This window comes from Phocoena sinus, chromosome 15 (genome assembly GCF_008692025.1).
Source record: "Phocoena sinus isolate mPhoSin1 chromosome 15, mPhoSin1.pri, whole genome shotgun sequence".
In the NCBI taxonomy this organism is placed as follows: domain Eukaryota; kingdom Metazoa; phylum Chordata; class Mammalia; order Artiodactyla; family Phocoenidae; genus Phocoena; species Phocoena sinus.
In genome coordinates this window covers 84,223,755-84,237,196 of record NC_045777.1, presented here as the reverse complement: position 1 = coordinate 84,237,196, position 13,442 = coordinate 84,223,755, and the positions used below count along the sequence as shown (strand labels likewise).

General features: G+C 46.1%; 1 protein-coding gene across 7 annotated transcripts in view; it reads right to left on the bottom strand.

Moving 5' to 3' along the window:
* The window catches only part of RNF216 (ring finger protein 216), a 172,847-nt gene that overhangs the window by 31,866 nt on the left and 127,539 nt on the right, over window positions 1-13,442 (bottom strand). The window lies entirely within an intron of this gene.

The following is a 13,442-nucleotide window of genomic DNA, read 5'->3' as shown; positions in this document are numbered from 1 at the left end:
TCACAGTTTATAAAATATTTTCACATGTGCCAGAAACCATCTCACATCAGTAACAGGAATTTAAAGAAACATTAATGCAATTTAATTTCCATAAATAGAAACCACAACCCTAATAAGTACAATGAAGGAAGAAATGGTGTCAGCTTTGTTTGGCCTGGTGCGACAGTGAAGGCTTGAGGACGTGGAGCCTGAGATCAGAAAGATGAGTCAAAGAAAACAGAAGGAGAATAGCATTCCAGACAGAGGAACAGTAAGAGAAAGACTCTAGTAGATGAAACTGGCCGAGTTTGGTTCCTGTAGCTGGACTGCAGGCATTGAAAATAGGCCCGGTGAGGCCTGCTGGAGCCCGTCCATGTGAGGCTTTGTAGGATGTGATTATCAGTTTGACCTTTATCCTAAGAGTGGTAGGGAAGCATCGAAAGGTGTCAAGCATGGAAGTAACATGAGCAGGTTTGTGATTTTACAAGATGATTCTGCGTGGAGAACAGAGCAGAGGGAGAAAAGAGTGGAAGTGTAAGACACTAGGAAGCTATTAAAGTCATTCAGGAGAGAGACTATGGAGGCCCCGGTCAAGTAGGTGAGGACATGAAGGAAAGCTGACTGATTTAAGAGAAATTTAGGAAGTAGAACTGGCTGGCTTGGTGACGACCTGGCTCTGGGAATGAGGAGAGGGAGGTATCACCCTGATGCCTTGGTTTCTGGTTTGTGCAACCCAAGATAACAGCGACATGGATGGAGCTTGGGAACAGTGGAAAAGGCCTGGCTTGGGAGGAGGGAGGGCAGGTGTTAAGATCCCGAGTTTGATCTTGGCAGTAATGACACAGGGGGACCTGTGGGACACCCAGTGGAGATGTCAGGCAGGGAGCTGGGGGTACATGTTTAGCATCTGGAAGTACCTGGGGTAGAGCTCGCCAGAAGATGTGCTAGATTATATCTTCACATCAATTCTAGAAACATCTCCTACCTCTGTATTCTCCACTTACTACTGAACTTTCTGTAATATACACTGAGATGACTCTAACAAGGTGCAGAGTAGTATACATAGTAAAGATACTACCACTTCTACATCAAAAAAGGTGGTGGTGGGAGAATACAGTGATATATAAAATCAACCTGAAAGGATAGCCAAGTAATTGGTAGTACTGATTGTCCCGAGTGGCTGGAAAGTGGGGTGAGACTTCTTACTGTAAGCTCTTTGTATCTTTTGTATCTTGTACTACACCTAATTAAAATATAAAATTTTAAAAGAGAAAGAGAAATAAAATGTACTGCTTGAGGAACTAAGAACCTGAATAACTCTCATAAAAAGGCTTCAATCAATGGCATGGGGTGGGGTGGAGTTAGAGATGAGCTGATCAGAGATTCTCTATTAAATGCTGTTGCTTCCAAGGTCCTGGTCTGCTGCTCTCTGGTCCACTACCTACATCTCTGTCAGTAAACAGAAGCTAAATCAGTACTGACTTCATTACTACACATCCAAACGTAAAGCAGCGTAAAACCCATTTTTTAAAAAAAACCCATTTTTAAAAGACCTTGTGCCTGACTATTCTGGGAAACTGGAGGATAAACAACAGCTGGAGAATAAATGAGCTAGTATCTATATCTTAACCTTCAAAACAATGCTAACCTAGCCACCCACCGGGAATAACATCTTAGAAACAATGCATGGCATTTAGAGAGTGCTTTCCAGCATTCCTGGTGATCCGGTTATTAATTCATGGGACCTTCTTCATAAGGGAAGAACCCATTTTCTAGGTGAGGCACAGGTCCATGACAGCAAGATGACCTGGCCAAGCTGAGTCAGCTGTGAGGGGTCACCACGAAGCCACTGCTTACTTCCAATGTCACAGCGGCTCTCCTGTAGGTCCACATGTGGTTTTTCAGGCATGTACTTCTCACTGAAGGGCTGAGGGGTCCCAGAGAATAAAAATGAAATGTCTTTTGAAGAGACTAGCTAGTTAGACATTGAAACCCACAATTAAAAGAAGGCAAGCAAATAGCAGGCTGGGTGAATTTTACATTTGGACCTTTCTGTGTGTTGTTTCTTTACAACGTACCCTCTCTTCTAAACATAGCGTATACTTCACTAAGCTGTAATTCTCTCCTCTCAAGTACAGCTAGGCTTTGTTCCTAAATGCAACAAATGCTTAAACAATATTAGGCAGAAGAAATGTTCTTCAATGTTTCTAACGTGAAGATAATCAATTCTTCAAAGTAAGGTTAATGAAAGTCCCAAGGACCATTTTGGAAGGTGGAGTACAACGCTGACAAGTAACTTCAAAACATGAAGGACATGCATATCTTGGCTGTCAAATCTAATTGGAGAGGCTTCCCATCGCCTGCGTGCATTTTCAGATCAGGAGGAAACAGATGAATTCATCATCGGCCCAAATACAACAGAGAAGGCAGCTCCTTCCTTCTTGATGAGGAAGGCACGCACACACTGGTTGACTCAGCAGCTACCAGTCCACGTTCCTCATGACATCAGAGAGATTTCTGGTTAAGTTTTACGTTGCCCTTTAGTGCGCAAGATGCATCAAGGTGTTCTGACTATTCACTAAGGTCTTAACTTTGTACTCTAAAGAAAGTACTCGACAGCTTCTCTTCATCCATTTTCTGCTGCTTAAATAATGTTTACTGGGTAAGGCAGAAGATCAAGTTTGGTTTCAGATGACCCTGTCAGGGAGCTGACATTTCTTCAAAGAACCAGCTTCCTAAAAGACTAGCAGACAGTGTCCAGGTCATCATCTACGCATAGCAGGGCTTCCTGCTGCTGGCAAAGAACCTGAGAGATGAGACCAAGGGTCCGAGCAAGTCACCAGACTCTGCACTTCTTGCTCGCCATCCCTCCAGGCCTGCTCTGAAGTTTCTTGGTTCCCTGTGCATCCTGCATCTTTCCTGCTTGACTTCCAGCCTTGTCTCAGAAGCGGAACACAGTAGAGACTGCTCACTTATTTCTGAATGGTTCCTCCAGTGAAACTTCCAGACTCACTATCCAGGGGAGAGAAGTCTGCTGGCCTAAGATATGGGGTATGGGGCTGTGGCCAATTCATATCAAATCTCTGAAATTCCAGCTCTCTGCTTTGCCATCTCAGGTACTCAAAAACTGGTGGGGCCGTAAATCCTCACACCTCTTAAGTAAAAGATGAGGCCCGGGCACCTGACCATTCACAAGTGCTTAGCATACTCCAGAAGCCACAGGGCTATGGGCATTCAGGCCACATGTGTCTTCCAGCTGTCAAAGTCACTGGTTCTCCCCACCTCAAGACCCAAATGACATACGGATGCTAGCCAAAGCCAGAAAGAGTTCGATTTTAAGACAGGAAAACAGACAATGAGATGCATGCTGGAACCCTTGGGAATCAATAAAGCTTGGCAAAGTCAAAGCTCAGGCAGAATCAGTGGGCTTTCTTTCCTTTCACTAAGGGAATTTGAGGATCTCTATTTTCTCTACGGCAAGGATGCCAAGGAAGTCAGATATGTGAGCAAACCAAGTAGAGCACAGTGGAGGTAAGTATAATAGTGTACACATGTACGTGCGCATGCGCACACACGAGCACACGAGAGACAGCAAAGGGGGTGGGGCTAAGTCAGACAAGGACTCTGAGGAGCTGGTGTCTTCATGGGACTGAATAAAACCAGTATCGTGAGGACTTCCCTGGTGATCCAGTGGTAGAGAATCCGCCTTACAATGCAGGGGATGCAGGTTCGATCCCTGGTCAGCAACCTGAGATCCCAGATGCTGCGGGGCAACTAAGCCTGCGCGACACAACTACTGAGCTTGTGCGCCTCAACTAGAGAGAAGCCTGCACGCCGCAAAGAAGGTCCCTCGTGCTGCAACGAAGACCCGATGCAGCCAAAACAAACAAAAATTAAAATACAACAGTATCATGAGTGATGAGAACATCCAGGCAACCAATAAAGTACTCCTCACATCTGGACTGACATCTCTTAGGGAAGTGCCTTTCCCAGCTACAACAGCCATTAAAGTACGTAAAATGTAGAACCAGGGAATTCTCTGGAGGTCCAGTGGTCAGGACTCTGTGCTTTCACTGCTGAGGGCGTGGGTTTAATCCCTGGTCCGGGAACTAAGTTCCCACAAGCCACATGGCATGTCCAAAAAAGAAGTAGAACCAGACTCTCAATCAAACATTTCAACAATGAAACATATTCAAAGTGTTAATATTTTAACGAACACAAAAGGTTTTCATATTATTAAATAGAATTGTTTTGTTTTGGGCTTCCCTGGTGGCGCAGTGGTTGGGAGTCCGCCTGCCGACGCAGGGGACACGGGTTCGTGCCCTGGTCCGGGAAGATCCCACATGCCGCGGAGCGGCTAGGCCCGTGAGCCATGGTCGCTGGGCCTGCGCGTCCGGAGCCTGTGCTCCGCAACGGGAGAGGCCACAACAGTGAGAGGCCCGCGTACCGCAAAAAAAAAAAAATTGTTTTTTAAATAAAATTATTTTAAAGTATTTATTTCATCCTGCCCTTTACAATTTTCTGTATATTTTGCAATGTATGTTACAACAGTAGTACAGACACATAATTTATAAATAAATAAATACATACTTTGGGGGGAATTCTGCTGTACCCATTTTTTTCCAATACAGAGAGCAATGGCAAAGTTGTGCCATCTACTACCCTAGATATCAGAAAGTCACGGAAGGGATCCAGACGTGGCAGCAACCTGCCTGGGCTTGCGTTTCCAAATGCTTTGATGGACTGAAGGGGCTGAGACTAGAGGCAAGAGGACAGTTAAGCAGCAACCGAAGAGTCTATGGGACTGGGTTGGGGAAAACATGGACTTGGATCAAGTGATGGAGGAGGAGGAGCAGATCTGAGTGAGGGTGGGAGGCAGAGGTGAGAAGAGAAGTTTAATTTTAAACGAGCTTACTTATTCACTCTCAATATTTGCTGAATTTTTATCATTGGTTGAGGGCTGTATGAGATGCTGGGGATACAGCATTAAGCAAGTTAGACTCAGCGTCTAACTTCTTGCAGCTTATGTTCTGCTGAAGAAAACAGACATTAGACAAACTGGATATACAGCTGCAACTGTGACAGAAACATTCAGAGGAAAAGCACTGGGTGCTGTAGAAGAGCGGAGTTAAATTAGCCCAGCGATCAGGAAAGGCTTTGTGAGGATGTGATGTTGAAGCTGAGCCCTGAGGGATGAGCAGAGTTAGCCAGATACGGGGGAAGGGTGTTCCAGGCAGAGGGGAGAGGATGTGTGAAGGCTTTGGCACAGGTGAGGGCCTGTCTCATTCAAGGAGCACAGAGGGAGTTGGTATTGGCTGGAGCCCAAGGGGGAGAGCTGAGAGTAGACTGGTGAATCCTGGTGCAGCCTCTGAGGCTGGAGGGAGGTGTTTGGAAAGCCAGGCTAAATAGGTGGGAAGTGCAATGATCGAATTCACATTTTCAAAAGATCACTCTGGCGGCTGATGGCTTGCTAGGTTGTAGGACCTTGCAGTGACCCCCTCACTGAACTAGGGTCTGGTAAATAACTTTTAGGGGAACAAGCCCTACAGTCTGGATTCAGTTCTTGGGCAGACTTCCTCCACAGCCCTCCACACATAAGGCCACAACCTCCCTCCTGAAGCAAGCTGTGCCAATGCTGAGCCTGGCAGAGGTGAGGCTGACCTGTGACCAGCAAACGGCAACATACCTATCTTTTCTTGTTAGGAATAAGAGGACCACTTTTCCTACACGATTTCAGAAAGGGACTTCATTATTATTTTAAAAAGGAGATTGCTTTTTTCAGTTTTGGCTCTTTAGATGAGTTTCTCATTGAAATGTCATCTATATGGTATGGAACATCCATATATAAAGCACTGCATATATTTCAAATAAGACATTCTTTGTTGATTTTCTCCTATAGCTCCAATATGTGGAAACTGATCTCACCCGAGACCCTGGTTCAAGGTTTCAGACATATACACCTTCTGGTACAGGCTGTTTACACACACATTTCACTTAGTCTTCACAGCAATTCTACAAGGGAAGTACTGGCCATTATCCACCCCCCCCCCTTTTTTTTAAGTAAATGAGAAAGGAAGGCTCAGAGAGGCAAATTAACTTGTTTAAGGTCACAGAGCTATGGACTCAAGTCTGCTCAAATCCATTTACACTCCCCACTCTATTCTCACTGACTCCAGCACGGTGTCTGTGAGCAAGAACAGGTCATTGTTTACTGGAAGCCCTGAGGTTACAATGGGCATCGTGTGTAAGGAGACCACAGACGAAAGGTCAGTGAGGTCACGTAGAACCAAGCGTCAGGGTAGCAAAGGTGTGGACACCGAGCTGCAGCTGTGCAGGATGCCTGCTTCCCTGCGTTTCCTGGAGAGCTGGGAATGACCCATTAAGAGGCAGGATGGACTAGAATTAAACACGAGGACACCTTTTATTAATGATAATGATAGGAACCTGCTAATCACAAAGTAATCCTGGACTTGACACACGTGAGGAAGTAGCTGTTCCTGTCGCTTTCAGCCAGTTGCATGTCTGGCGGGGCACTGATGGAAGTGTGTTTTTAGATTCCCATTAGATGTAAAAACGTGAGTATTCCACACCAGAACCAAATATCAGTTACCTGGTCCTTCCCTCAACCAGCCCCTGGAACTTTACTTGTAAATACTGGCCGCTCACTTCCCCAAAGGTGGCCAGGATTAGGATACATGAAGACCTGCTGGTGAGAATGCTTGAGGTGATTTACCATCACCAACCCTGTGATTCAGTGCAGACCATTTCTGCACTGAAAGGAGTAAGGACACCTTCACTTTCCCTCCCTCGCCCCCTTCAACAAATACCTCCTGAGCGCTGCCACGAGGACCAGGCACTGTTCTCAGCAAACGATCACTGAACAAATGAAGTCCCTGCCCTCCCCGAGTCTACATTCTGGGAGTGCTGGAGTGGGTGGATCGCCAAACAGATAAACGTCTAGTCTGTAGGAAGACAAGGAGCACCCAGGGGAACTAAAGCAAGGTGAGGGGCAAAGAGGTGTGAAGGACAGCCCTGCGCAGAGGTGGCGTGTCAGCTCAAACCTGAAGGGTATCTGGTAGAGGAGTGGGAGCAGGATGGAGGATGGTCAAGTGAGCCAGGAGAGAAGAAGGAGAGAAGCTCAGAGAAACAGCCGTCCCAGGTCTCGCGTCCGTCCTGAGCCAGCACCCAAGGCCAGCACTGCTGGCCTCCTGCCAGTGCCACACGCTCAACACCCTCAACCTCGCAAAGCTCTGCCTAGGTGTCCTTTCTCTGCTGGCAACAACTACTCATCAGCTCTCATTTCAAGTACCGGGGGCTCTGGAAAACCCAAATGACACGGGCAAAAGTTGGCACTCTTTCTCTGGACTCTTGGAGCCCTTGGCTCCAACTCTATCACAGTAGCACTTTTAATAGTGTCTTGTAATTATCTGGTTACATCACATCTCCAAGGAGCCAAGCACTCCTTGCAGGCACAGACTATGCCCTGCTGATCACTACAGACAGGCTTGGAATGGAGGGTTCGATTCATCTATTCAAAAAATGTTATCCTTTGAGTGCCTGTTATGTGCCACATGGGGATACACTGGCGAGTAAGCCAGCAAAATTCCTGACTGAAAGGAGCTTACAATGTTCTACACGGTGTCTCAGCTATCTTTGGGTTTCTAGGGCCTTACAATAGGTCTGAGAAAAGCAAGGGGCTTAAGGTATGAAAAATTACAGAGAGATGAAGGCTGGCAAGACAAAGCACATTCCTCTCCGTACAGAGTTACAAATACAACCCCACCCCTACTCCTGGGACGTATGCATTTTACGTGGGAAAAAGGCATATGAAACCTCTTAGTAAACTGAACCCCTTCCCAAAAGAACATTAGTTCCTTCCTATCTTATCTTTTTCTTTATAGTTATACAAAATATAATGATGATTTTATGAGAAAATCAAGCTATATGTAAGACAATTTCAAGTTAATTCTTTAGAATTTATGCCTTAAGGATACGGGCTACACCTTTTCCACTGTGGTTCCTTTCTTTGCTCCCTAATCACCTTCCCCAACCTAATGCATAAAACTTACAGATCAGTTATTACCAAGAAGCTAGTGGCCAAATGCCTGCAGATGGTGCTTGAGAAAGCACTGCATATATTTCAAATAAGACATTCTTTGTTGATTTTCTCCTATAGCTCCAATATGTGGAAACTGATCTCTCTTCATTTCCAATGAAAGGAGCTTCACCAACTATACTGCTTGTGCGAGCCTCTACTTTAGAGAGATTAAGACTCAAAAATCACGGTCAAGACTTCCCTGGTAGTGCAGTGGTTAAGAATCCGCCTGCCTATGCAGGGGACACGGGCTCGAGCTCTGGTCCGGGAAGATCCCCCATGCGGCGGAGCAACCAAGCCCATGCGCCACAATTACTGAGCCTGCACTCTAGAGCCCACGAGCCACAACTGCTGAGCCTGTGTGCCACAACTACTGAAGCCCGTGCACCTGGAGCCCGTGCTCCACAACAAGAGAAGCCACCGCAGTGAGAAGCCCACGCACCACAACGAAGAGTAGCCACCGCTCGCTGCAACTAGAGAAAGCCTGCGCAGCAACGAAGACCCAACACAGCCAAAAATAAATAAATAAATTTATAAATTAAAAAAAATCACAGTCAGCCTGGCTCTTTCCTTCTCCCACCCAGGGGCTCTGGAAGGTCAGTTACCACCTGAGGTCAGATCACAGGTTCCTCCTGCCCACCCCTCACCCCATCAAGACCAGTCCACTCTGCCTGGGCCCACTTTTCTTTTTTTCTTAATCACTATTTAAAAAAAAATTTTTATTTTATTTATTTTTAACACAGCAGGTTCTTATTAGTCAATCCCTTTTATACATATTAGTGTATATATGTCAATCCCAATCTCCCAATTCATCACACCCCTACCCCCATCACTTTCCCCCCGTGGTGTCCATATGTTTGTTCTCTACATCTGTGTCTCAGTTTCTGCCCTGCAAACTGCTTCATCTGTACCATTTTCCTAGGTTCCACGTATATGTGTTAATATACGATATTTGTTTTTCTCTTTCTGACTTACTTCACTCTGTATGACAGTCTCTAGGTCCATCCACATCTCTACAAATGACCCAATTTCGTTCCTTTTTATTGCTGAGTAATATTCCATTGTATATATGTACCACATCTTCTTTATCCATTCGTCTGTTGATGGGCATTTAGGTTGCTTCCATGACCTAGCTATTGTAAATAGTGCTGCAATGAACACTGGGGTGCATGTGTCTTTTTGAATTATGGTTTTCTCTGGGTATATGATGCCTGGGCCCACTTTTCTTAAAGGACAAACAAAATTTGAACATTAATTCTTTAAATGATGTCTTGTAATTATTGGATTACATCATGCCTCTACAAGAAGCCAAGCTCTCCTTGCAGGGGATTACTCTCTTTCCTCAAAGTAAATAATCACTCTGAGGCAGAAGAACCTTTTGATTTCTGAATGTAGAAATTCAAATCTGGGTGTGACCCGGCAACAGCTCTGGGCAACATTACTGTGGAATAGGTTTCTTTGGGGAAGATTCCATACTGTTCTTATTTTTTGATGATCACACACACAAACTATGGAGATTTAAAAAAATGTGTGCACTGGATGCACACCCTACCATGTCTATGCACAGAAGCAGATTTTGAAAAAAGGAATCTCCAAATTTTACTCCTGCAGATTAGAAAGAAGTCAAGCACTCCCTTCCTTTGGATCCACCAGGATTAGGTGACAAAACAGAATAGGTGGTTTATAAACTTGGTTTCTGTGCTAATGCTGCCCTCTAGGGACAGAAAGCTATAAAGGTACGGAGACTTAAAGAGATTTACGCTGCCTGGGAAAAGGGTAATGCTTGAGAAATACTGACTGGGAAAAGCCCATTACAGCAGGGCCACAGCTGCCTGCTTTTTACTATACTATAGGGACCAGGACTTCTAAGATAAAAAGTGGGAGGTAAATGTTTCCTGAAATAAATGTAAGTTCAAATACTGATAACGTTCTCTAGAATGTCCACTTAACAGAACCAATGGGACAATATAAGTAACACCCGGGGCAATGCCAGGAGGTGGACATTAATATAATCTGATTACTGCTCTGGGCATTGGGGAATAAAATGGACAAATACAAATCCCCTACCTTCAGAGAATTTACTGGGGATGGAGGGAAGGTCATACCATATGTCAAATAAGTAAAATACACAGTGAGATAAGATTATAGGTGCTTAGGAGAAAAACACAGGGAGGAAGAATGTTAGCATTGGGTTGCAGAAAGGGAAATTATTCATCATTTTAAAGTGGGTGGTTGGGGAAGGCCTCTCTGAGAAGGTGTATTTAAGCAAAGACTTAGGAAAGCAAGTAAGCTTTGTGATGTCTGGGGGAAAGAATTCCAGGCCATGGAAACAGCAAGAAGGGAGGTGGAAAGGCCAGTAAGCTGTCAGGAGGGCAGGGTGTCTGGGGCCTGGGAGGTAATGATAAGGACTTTGGCCTGTACCCAGAGTAAACAGGTTAAAGAGGATTCCCTCTACAAGGACTTGAGTGAGTTAAGTCCCAAAGAACCCCCATCTGCTGGCTCCCCTTTCCTGGTGAGTTCTCAGGTCTCTGAGCCACACCTCCACCTGGGCCCTGGGCCTCTCCTCCCTTGTGCTGCGCTCACCGGAAAGGGCGGGAGGGCAGAGGCTGTGACTAAGCCCTGTCCAAAGGGGTTTGCTCATGGTGGATGCGCAACACAGTGCAACTCTGTGGAACCAGCTACTTACAGCTATGATTTTTAAACTATGGACTACAAACCATTGGTGGGTTATGAAATCATTTCAGTAGATTATGATAAAAAAAAAAAACTAGAACGGGAAAGAAGATACTAGAGTGCATCCACATGTCAGGCATTTGTTTTTTGTAAAGCTACTGTTTTGGTTATACATGTATGTGTTTATGCATGTGTTGGTTCTATGGTAAAATATATTCCTACTATAGGTCACAGTTAAAACAGTCTGAAAACCATCAACTTAGGATTCATTCATTTATTCAAGAACCAAAAAGTTTCTCTAAAGGATCAGAGAGGCTCTTTCTTCCAGGGACCAGCTGTGAGGAATTGAAAAATGGACCCATCTCCAGTTTACCCTAGAGGTAATGCCTTTAGTGAGGAACAATGCATGAGAATCAGGTAGAACAACAGTCTTCAGGAGGGCTCAGGAGCAAAGCAATGTACTATGAAGTGGGGGATCTAATAAAAGGTCACTTCGACTGTCAAAAATAAACATTGTTAGAACTTGGACAGAAACAAGCCCAGTGCTCACTCCAAGGGCTACTCCTGGGGGACTTCCCTGGTGGCGCAGTGGTTGAGAGTCCGCCTGCCAATGCAGGGGGCAAAGGTTTGAGCCCTGGTCCAGGAAGATCCCACATGCCGTGGAGCAACTAAGCCCGTGCGCCACAACTACTGAAGCCTGTGCGCCTACAGCCTGTGCTCCGCAACGAGAAGCCGTTGCAATGAGAAGCCTGTGCACTGCAATGAAGAGTACCCCCGCTAGCTGCAACTATAGAAAGCCCATGCGCAACAACGAAGACCCAACACAGCCAAAAATAAATAAATTAAAAAAAAAAAAAAAAAAAAAAAGGGCTACTCCCGGGCTTCCTGGAACTTCTGGGAATCCTGGCCTGGAAGGAAGAGCCAGCAAAGCCAGCTCTTCCCTGCTCTCACTCCACTGTCAACATGCCCTGGAAGGGAGGCTCCAGATTTCAGGAAAACCAAAAGATGTACCTCCCACAATACGCTTCGAGACCTCATCTATATTTTCATGGTGTTAGCTAGCTGGGCAGGGGTGTTGAGGGGCAGACAGACAATAAAGGCCACTCACAATCCAGAACTTGGAGAGAGGTGACCCTCTGCCCTCAGTGTTAAACCGGGAAATGCTACGTATTTCTTGCGGGAGACAGACAAGTGGCAGAAGGGCTCAGGGAGCAAGTCTACAAATCAAACAGGAGAGGCATGGCCAAGGAGAAGAGTGCTACAGCCTAATGAACAGCCTCACAACCTGAGAAACAGAAGGATGCTACCTGAGGTCAGAAAAAGAAGAAACGAAGGATTTGTCAGCCTGACTCCACATGCTCTAAAGAAGAGGTAACTGCACCAGCCAGCTCAAGTATCTCTGGCCTTGTCACAGCTACCATCCTGCAGCCGTGACAAATAGCCATGAGATGACTGGACCTGTCCCCTGCCTTGCGCTCCCTCTTAGATGTGCCTTTGGGGACAGACAGCATGTGCTGGAAGGCCAACCTAAGTGTCTGTGTGGCAGTTACATCTGGGACTCTAGCTGCATTCTGTTTTCTCTTTTAATCTTGTGTGGATTTGGCTTGGGTCAGTGTAAAATTCAGCTTCTGGATCAGTAGTGTCAGACAAAACCCTTGACCCTGGCACTCACTTTCTGTGTGCACAAAAATCACCGGGGTTGCTAATAAAAGATGCAGATTCTAACGCTGTGGTGCTGGGCGGGCCCAGGAACCTGCACATAGAGCAGCCTCTTGGGACACTGCTACATGGCTTACAGATTATGCTTTGAGAAACCTTGCCCAGATCCCCGCACTGCCTCCTTACGAGGTCTGGCCTTGATGGCTTTCCTCTAGGACAGTCATGACTACTCTTCAAGGGTAAATAAATGGTAATTAATGTCCCTCACCTAATAGGCTGCCCAGTTTCCTGGGCATTCCTGAGTAGACAGCATGCACACTTTTGTTTTTTTCTTCTTTGACAAAGTTAGAAAAAAAGGTCTTTTGAACACACTGTTCACTTGTATTTTAGCCTGGTGTGATGAGGCACTGTAAGCCAGAAAGGAGAGAAACCAGGCCCCGCCACCAGGCCTGTGAGAAGGAGTGGAGACCACCTGAGTCAGCAGCCCTCCCCAGTGGCAGGTCCGGCAACAGGCTGGGAGATTTATGCAGCTGGGGTTCCAACAGGCTGCCCAGGTAGAGGAGGAGCCGTGAGGTCTGAGCACAGGAGGAAGGAGGAAGCAGAGACCTCAATCACAGGTAGTTCAGTGGAAGTTCTGATTCTAAGGTGGAGTGCAGTTTCAGGGGGCATTCTGTACAGCTGGCAGTGGTACCAGCACCCAGGGTCAGGACTTAGGGTTCAAAATACCCTTTGGTGGACGTTGGATAGGACAGCTCACAGAGGTCTCTGACCTAGGCTTTCCACCTTATGAGCAAAGGTTTCCAAAGAGGGAGACCCTGTAGGCCACTCACGGTGGCCTGTTTCCACAGGAGGCAGCCTGGCTGCTCCCCGAGCCTGTACCTCCACCTCCTTCCCGCCCCCACGGATGGTTTATGCCCTACCAGAAGAGCCCAAGAGGTGAATATAGTTATAATAAAATGAGAAAACATCCCCAAAGAGGTCTGGACTAACAGTTGTGCTGCACAGGTCAGTAAGGCTCTCTGGGACAGGGAAGGCG